Below are 7,706 nucleotides of genomic sequence, written 5' to 3'. Positions count from 1 at the left end.
TGATGTACTGAATTGTTACAGCTAATACAAGCAGACGAGTCAATTTACAGCATTCATACTATATTTTAAGAAACAAAACAAGCAGACAAGACAGCACAATAAATCTGCCCAGTGTCCCAGTCTGGTTGATGTTAATTGAATGCAGTTGTATCAGATAACTGGATGATGCAGCTTCCTAAAATAATAGGAAGTGCACAAATTTTGTCAAGATCATGAATTTGTCCAAAGAAGGAGAGGACAGATTTAAACAATATTTTCTTCGGGGAAAAAGTTTGTGAGCCAATGAAGAAGCATAGCTGTGTATGTGCTATCCTGTGTACACAATACAAAGTTCTTATTAGAATAACCCCGATGATACTAGAAAAACAATTATATTATTCAGGATTCAAGGGACCAAAAGAAAAAAGAGGTATCATTTGTGGATAAATTATTTTAGGAAAATAGGAATTTATATTTTAACTATCACAGTTAAGCATATAAAATGTATGGCTTCTTTGCTTTAAGAGATAAGTTTTAGTATAAAACAAAACATTAACTGGGAGTTTAGTAAATATGCCTGGAGCCACTGGGATTTTGTCAGAGCGTAACTCCTAGAATAGTGTGAATGTTTCTTTTCTGTTTATGTGCCTTCATACAAAACTGGGCAAAACAAGTAGGTTGCAAGTGAAAGCAGAAGAAAACACATGGAGCTATTGAAAGAGGTTAGCATCTGATTTCAGATTCAGGAATAAATACATACATATGCACACATGTATACACATGTACATGTGAATGCACACACACAGGTACACCATATATATGGCATATATGTAAATGCTTATTTTTATATATATTTACATAGACAGGCTTAAATGAAAGCGGGGGACATTTAAGTCAGATGATACTACAAAAACTTGCCAACAGTAACATCATTCTAATAGTAATGTGGAGCACTAGGGTCACCTGGGAAGGGTGTAGGCTTTCCAGTATTGGAGGATTTTAAAAGCAAGCTGGATAAATGTGTAAGGTGTGACAGAGGTGTTGCTAATCCCACCTTGGGGTAGAAGAATGGACTAGGGGTCTTTGAGGACTCTGTCAGCCAGCACTATTTCCTATGACTGTAGGATATAGCCAAAGGATAGGTTAGGTGTTACACACCTGCATCTGATGAAGTATAAGAAAAATAGCCTGTACTTTGCAGATGCAGAGACACTTACTAGCGAGCACAGAGGACAGCTCCTCACTAGCTCACCTACAAGAAGCGAAAGCATGGGTTTTGTGGTAGTCCCTGGCAGAGCAGCCAAACTGTATAGACAGGGTGGATCAGCCTACTTCTCTCCCGCTTTACTGCTTCACATTCTGACTTATGTCCCTTTTATAGCCTTTGGCTAGGCTTTGTGTCTCTGAAGCTGTTAGTAAAGACAATTATCTAAATATAAATTACAGATGTACAGCTTTGGGACAGCACACTCTGACTCAGAATCGTCTTCATACTGCTCTGTCACGTTCTTCCACCTGCACCTAGATTGCACGTTGAGTCATATTGACAGTGTAGTTGGCTATAAAGTAAGAGACCTTCAGTAAAGGACATTTAAAAAAAAAAAAAATCTTAATTTTTCTCTAGTCTTTCAAAATGTGTGTATGAACTGGTATCAGATTGACTAGGTTTTAGACACTGTCACAGAGGTTTTGTGCCATTTACAGGGTGCAGCACAGACGATGGGCTGAGGACTGAAAGCTGCAGGAATCAGGTTCTACCACTGCTGTATGGTCACAGGCAATTCACTGATAATCTCTCCTTGCCTCAGTTTCCCCATCTTTAAAACTGGGATGATAAAGGTTTTCTGCCTCTCACAGGGAGTGGAATGAGCATAATCAGCAATTTAACAGCACTTTGAAAATGCAGTGTGATATACCAATGTGGAGTTGTAGAGTATTGAGACCAGAGAACCCATATTTGTAAGAACTTTCTTAATGTTATGCTTTGTTATGCTTTATCAACTGTTATTAAATGTCAAAATGAGCCAAGTAATACAACAAAAAGTAAAGGGGAAGTGAGTTTTAATCGCTCTTTAACCAGCCCATTTTCAGCTTCCCACAAAAATACAGATCCCATATGGCCATTGTCACAGTGCTGCCCCAGTGCCTTCTCAACATACACCAGGCAGTTGCACCAGGTACGTGTTTGACAAGAGTTTGGATGTACCTCTGTGCCGTTTCTCTGCTGTGCCTTGAGCTGCTGCTGTCCTTTCTGTCTGTCACAAATGTCTTTCCCCTGCATGGCTGTAAGTAGCCATGAATGAAGTCAGGGACAGGCTACAATCAGGAGAAAACAGTAGAAGAAGACCAATTAGGATCTTAAGTAGCAAAACAAACAAACCAGCCACATTATTTTAAAGCAGGCATTTTGCCATTCATACATCCCTTATGTTACATGTGGTCACTAAAAATGTACCACAGCCATATTTGAACAGCCCTTAAAAATGTCCCGTTACTTGCTTACCCCATGTTGCCATGTAAAGAATATGCAGGACAGTAGCTGAAGATTTCTTTGAGGACTGTGTTTAGGGTGAGACAACAGTCTGCCTGGTTTTATTTTTAAGCACTAAAAATCTCTCATGACAAAGCACGGAATGTACAGTGCTGGGAGAAACCCACTGCAGTAAGTCACAGGTGTATGTTTTACGAGCAGGCGAAATGCATACAGCATTTGATAGAGAGCACTTATTCTTAAGGCGCACATTTTCACTTCAGAAGCATTAGATATTTAAGAAGGTGTGTATTCAAAGTAAGAAAACATCAGATTCCTTTTTCTGTTACATGCTTTTCATAGGAGTGGCTTGATCTTCCGATTGTTCCTGATGTTCCTCAGATAAAACCAGAAGCAGGGAATTATCCTACTGTACGATGTACATTTGATCTTTATAGGGTTTTGGGGGTTTGCTTTCTATGAAAGCTGCATTCCAAACAGCGCTTTCTGCTCATGGACATAGAATTATATTATTACTGTAAATGTAACATGTTATTTTACATTTTAATCGAGGATCTGGTGCTCTGTCCGGGTAAGTGCCCATCAGCATTAGATGACACACAATTAAAGCAGAGTGTCAAAACCTAATTTTCTAAGGCAAATGTTTAAAATCGCATATGTGCCTATTTTTGGATCAAAACCCCTTATCAGGCTGTACACTGGCTTTCCTAGCAAATACAAACGTGAAGACCATGGCAGTATGAATCATCAGCTTGCCTCTGATCAGAATTCAGGGTATATTCTGGTTTGTGTATAATACTAATTGAGTTTGGCTTTGCACCTGAAAGCACACACTTTATTTTGACTGCATGGGAATATCGTACGAGGAAAGACTGTTTTGTATTTCAGTGAAATTTGAGGAGAATTTTCAATGAAATTTGGTGAAATCATTAAAAGTATTTTTTTTCCCTCAAGGCTGCTCCAAGCTTACATTTTGGTTCATGGGAGATGACTGTTGTTCCTAAGACTAAAAACAGTGTTTCATTATTCCGTAATATTTGAGTCACAGTAGTACTTAGAGCCTCCTCTTGCTGTTCCTGTAAAATTCTTCCCAAATTCACTAAATCATAATAATCTCAAAAGTCACTATTTGCACATGCTTAGCAGATGGTTCCTAAGAGATGGCTGCTTAAACCACACTGTATTTAGCATGCTCAGTTTGGGGCTTTGCAATTGCTTTTTTTGGAAGCCAGGGGCTGCTCTGGTCCCTGGCAACTCTGCTAAGTTCAGGGAGACTGTTCTCCTGTTTTTTTTTTTTAATGCATCCTCCTCTGATATCATGGAAGGTGAATTAGTCTGACTGGAATGGAGAGGAACAGAAGTGCATGGAGATACAGAAATCTTAGGAAGCTGATGGGGAATAATGGTGCAGAGGGGAACTGGGACCAGCAGGTGGGGTATAACAGTAAGAGAGTGAATCCCAGGCTTGGGGAAGACATTACTTACAGGAGTGGTAAATGAACAGGGAGATGTGTGTGTAACCACCACCATACATCCCCCCCGATTTGTATTCCTGGGTCTCTTCTGTTGCCAGAGAAGAGTAGTGATGATCACAGTAAAGGGAGTATTTCATCCTCCCTTGGAAAGTTTCTCTCTCAGCTTGTGAGGTCAAAGTCTGTATATTAAGAGTTCAGATCTGCCAATGGGTCCTCTGAGACGATACTGCATGCAGGAACTCATGCTGGGGAGGGGAAGCCATTTTCTTTAAAATCACCCCCCCACACACCCCGTTCCAGAATTTATATACAGATATATATTTAAAGAGCATTCATGTTGCAGAGTCGAGCACTGAAACGTTCAGCAACACCTAATTTGAGATGCCAATGTGACCTTAATTTGGCCTCAGTGTGCACACGTATTTTACTTACATGGTAACACATAAGCTTTTTTTCAGGATTAAGCCCTTCCTTTTTAGGTGTCCAGGATCAATTAAGGAAGGAGTCAGAGTTGCATATGGAATGAGTCTGTTCCCTGGAGGCCAGACCCCGCGTCATTTGCTGTAGGTGCTGGAAGGAAGCTGTGGCTGGAACCAAGAGGAAAGAGGAAAAGAAGAGGAAAAATTCATGAGTTACGTAGCTGTATGCCTTCTTGCAAATCACATTTTGTCCTTGCCTCTCCCTGCTATGTCTGCCTGCCTGAGGACTCTGAAAATTGAGGGCTGGGAAGCACAATTTTGTCTGGGTAAGAGTATGGGAGGAAAGGGCTTGAGTAGGGAAGAGCTGCAGTAAGGTGGGTGAACTCAGCCTCGGCTTCTGAAATTTGTCTTCTTGTCGGGGCTGGGAGATCCTCTGAGTGAAAATCAAGATAAGTGACACTAATCCCTGGGTTGCTGATCTGCAGCCGGCAGTCTGGGTGGCTCGGAATGGCCTGGACAGAGGTAAAACCGGCTGCAGCTCGAGGGAGGAGGAAAGGGAGCACAATACGAAGAATGGCCAGGCTTTGGCACAATCAAGCTCACAGATGTGAGAAAAAAGGTAATGAGAAAGGGGAACCTTCAGCAAGGTGGAGCTCAGGGTTGAGAGAGATTGCTAAACTCCACCATCTCTGGGTAAAGCTTCGTAGTTTTTCCCATTTGCCACCGCTGAAGCTCTGCTGCTTTTGGCGGTCATTGGGGATGCCGCCAGCCTGCCGATGCATCAGCCGCGCCAGACTGCAAACTCAGAGGATTACCTGGTGAAAAAAAAAACCCAGTCGATTAGCTCTTGTAAAGAAAACAGTGCCTCCCCATTTACACTGATGGCGATGCCGTGGATTCCCCTTGCCTCCAGTTCTTGGCAAGAGCCCACGGAGGAGCTCGCCGGTGCCCCGGTGACGCGCTCGCCCAAATCCTGGCCCTGCGGCGAGGCAAGCTCCCCTCTTCAGCCGGGCTGGTGCACAAGGCCTTGCTGTGCCCCGTTTCCATGTCAGATCCCGAGTTTTCCGCTCTTCCTTGCTCTCCTTTACTCTGCCCTCGGTTTCCCTCTCCTCCTCACGCCTCCTCCCCTCAGCCCCTCTGTGAGCTCCACACCGCGGGCCGTGCCCGCCTTTCCCCCCCCTCCCACACACACACAGCGGGCAGCCCTCGGTGGGGAGAAGAGATAAAAAAAGCAAAAAAAAAAAAAAAAAGGAGGTGCCGGGGAGGGAGAGCGCCCGCGGTGCCCGCCCCGACCAGGAGGCCGCGCAGGCCACGGGGCGGCGGTGTTGCGCAGCGCTCCCGCGGGCTTTAGCGGGACCGGGCGGGGGCCGGGGTCGCTGCCCGGGTCGGTGTCCGTGTTGTCCGGGGCAGGGACCGGCCCCGAGGGTCGGTCCTTGGCCCCGAGGGTCGGTCCTCGGCCCTGAGGGTCGGTCCTCGGAGGCCCCTGGAGGGCCCGCACGGGGCTGAGGCGCCATTTCGTGGCGGCGGCGGGCGGCGGGTGGCTTCTCCTGAGGTGGCCCCGGCGTCGCGGCGTGGGCCGAGCTGGGGCAGCCGTGAGGAGCCGGCTGGCTCTCTCCTGGCTCCCGCTCTTCACGGGCGTGGAAGTTCTTCGCCACGCAGGCAGCCCAGAGGGGTGAGGCGATGCCTTTCTGCCTGCTAAGGGACGCCGGAGACCGGCGAGGGGACCCAGGGTGGCCTTAGCCGCGGGCTGTAGGGCTTCTCGTGTCGCTTGGGGAAAACGAGTCAAAATCTCTGAATCGGATGGTTCGGCTCCTTAGCTGAAAAAGCAGCTGGTGTGAGGCTGCATTAAGCATACGTGTGTTACCCAGCCAGCATATCAAATACGGAGCAGTACAGTATTTCTGCCCAAAAGACATGGTCAGGTTCTGTTCTTCGGTTGTCTGTTTGTTTGTTTTTCACCTTCCAGATACAGGTGGATGCTGCCGCAGAGAAGAAAGGCAAATCCAGTGCCATGGAAAAGCAAGACCGAAGGTGTAAGCAGCTAGGGACAGCCCTGGTACGGCACCGAAGTGTAGGAAGTCAAAGCATTTCTGAGCAGCAGCAGCAGCAGACGAATGTCTCTGAGCAAGTGTCAGAGTGTCTTGGCAACAGTACAAGATGTCTGCAACTTTCCTTCACTTATGCAGAAAACACGTCATGTAGGCAGTGCAGTGGTGCGTGAACACAGCAGCGTAGGCTTGGTTTTGAAGTATTTGCATCGAAAGCAAAGGCTTGTTTGGTCGGTGTAGGGAGACTGAAAATTTTGTGTCAGAGGCTATGGCATTTCTCTCTCTGGCCATTAATTGGTTGTTACAAATCTGCAGTGCAGTCATGTTGTGGGTTCCCCCCTCCCCCCGGCTCCCCCCCCGCCTTTCCTCTCCTTCAAATTATTTATTCTAATAGTAATATTAGTTTTAAGCGGTGTAGAACATGAACTAGTTTCTTTGGTAACCAAGTCAGTTACACACCCACACAAAGTTAGAATCTGCTAGGTGCAGACATTTTCCCTTTTAGAAAAGATGTGGGTTTTGAAAACCACAGCAGTAGGGCAGCAGTATATGTTCTCAGGGAGTCATTCCAGAAAAAGTTCCATATACCATATGCAGATTTATATCTGAGTCCTGATCTTTTGTTTATACACACATATGGAACTTGAATATATTACCTATGTATTGATTTCTCCAGTGACTTCAGGATTATATACTTCTTTCTCGTCCCAGTATTTCATCCTTCCCACTTTCCCCCTCACTCCTCCCCACTTGTAGAGAATAGGTGGCTGTGAAAGAGCACGCAGTAGGAATACAGCACAGGTGAATAAGCTTGCAAATACATGCTGCATTGCTTCTTACTTTATTTGGTGTAAGTAAAAATTTGCACAGTTCCTTCATCAGCCCCCTGAAATTATAGAGGTGAATGGCAGTGGCTTTTGTAGATAGCTTCTTTTTAGGGATTTAAATATAAAAGTGGCCTTTCTGTTCTTGGTAGTTTTTTTGAAAGCAAATAGGCACATGCAGGATTAAAATTAATTTGTGAATATGAATTTTAACAATTAATATGACAAATAATCCCTGTCATATTGTCTTGATCATGATCGGTAGTTTAGTCTATAGCAGAAGCTTGGAGACTTTTATTGCACTTTCTCTAGTGACACGTCAAATCCCCACAAAATTAAAACATGTAAATTTTTAAACATACTTCCCTTGTTCCTATATATGGGGGAAGATGGCACTAGTACCTGAGAACTGAAAGGTAGCCATAAACAGAGACGAGCCTGACAAGGCCATCTCATTGTTCTTGTCTGAA

General features: G+C 44.8%; 1 long non-coding RNA gene across 1 annotated transcript; it reads right to left on the bottom strand.

Annotated features, from left to right (window-relative positions):
- Positions 1 to 2,065: 2,065 nt before the first annotated feature.
- On the bottom strand, positions 2,066 to 6,499 carry LOC138685570 (uncharacterized). Its single transcript, XR_011324864.1, has 4 exons — positions 6,324 to 6,499; positions 5,002 to 5,179; positions 4,378 to 4,532; positions 2,066 to 2,295 (listed from the first exon to the last, which is right to left on the bottom strand). It is a non-coding gene; the product is annotated as an uncharacterized lncRNA (long non-coding RNA).
- Between the last annotated feature and the right edge of the window lie 1,207 nt (positions 6,500 to 7,706).

Source organism: Haliaeetus albicilla, chromosome 6, assembly GCF_947461875.1.
Source record: "Haliaeetus albicilla chromosome 6, bHalAlb1.1, whole genome shotgun sequence".
Lineage (NCBI taxonomy): Eukaryota > Metazoa > Chordata > Aves > Accipitriformes > Accipitridae > Haliaeetus > Haliaeetus albicilla.
Note: the sequence above shows the minus strand (reverse complement) of the source record. Positions and strands in the feature narration are given on the sequence as shown.